Genomic DNA, 782 nt, shown 5'->3' with positions numbered 1-782 from the left:
GAGAGGGGAAGAGGAAGAGAGAGTAGGTCATGGGGTCATCGGGGAACAGGAAGGTTGACTGGGGGTGTAGGATAGGCAGAAGAGGGAATCATAGGTTAGAAGACAGATCAGGCACCATTGGGACCTCTACTGATCTAAAGGGATGAGACCAATTGGCAAGTTAAGCAACAGTGTAGAGACCACCTCGAATTCCTATTCCTGGTAGCGAACTTGATGTCTATAACCATCCTGGAGCCTTCATCCAGTGACTGATGGAAGCAGAGGCAAACACCCACAGTTAAACACTGAACTGAACCCAAGGAACCCAGTGACAGAGAGAGAGGAGCGATGAGCAAATTGGCAAAGAATAGGCTGGCAAAACCAGCAGAGACAGCTGATCCAAACAGGGGAGAGCTCATGGACCCCAGACTGACAGCTGGGAGGCCAGCATGGGACAGATCCAAACCCCCTGATTGTGACAGTCAGTGAGGAGGGCTGGGCATCCTATGGGGTCCTGAGCAGTGGATCAGTGTTTATCCCTCGAATACTAACAGACATCACGTGTCCATAACAAAAAGAGGGATGCTCTCTCAGCCTAGACTCTTAGGGGAGTGCCTGGACCCTACCCTGAGTGAAATGACAGACTCTAAATATCCCCTATGTGGAAGGAATTGGCAATAGGGTGGGGGGATGGGGGATGGGGAGGGAGTACGGGAGGAGGGGAGGGAGAGGTAACTGGGATTGACATGTAAAACAAGCTATTTAAAATTAAAATAATAAAAAATATATAAAAAATCAGCTGG

Source organism: Mesocricetus auratus, unplaced genomic scaffold, assembly GCF_017639785.1.
Source record: "Mesocricetus auratus isolate SY011 unplaced genomic scaffold, BCM_Maur_2.0 Super-Scaffold_100003, whole genome shotgun sequence".
NCBI classification, from domain to species: domain Eukaryota; kingdom Metazoa; phylum Chordata; class Mammalia; order Rodentia; family Cricetidae; genus Mesocricetus; species Mesocricetus auratus.
This window is presented reverse-complemented; position numbering follows the sequence as displayed.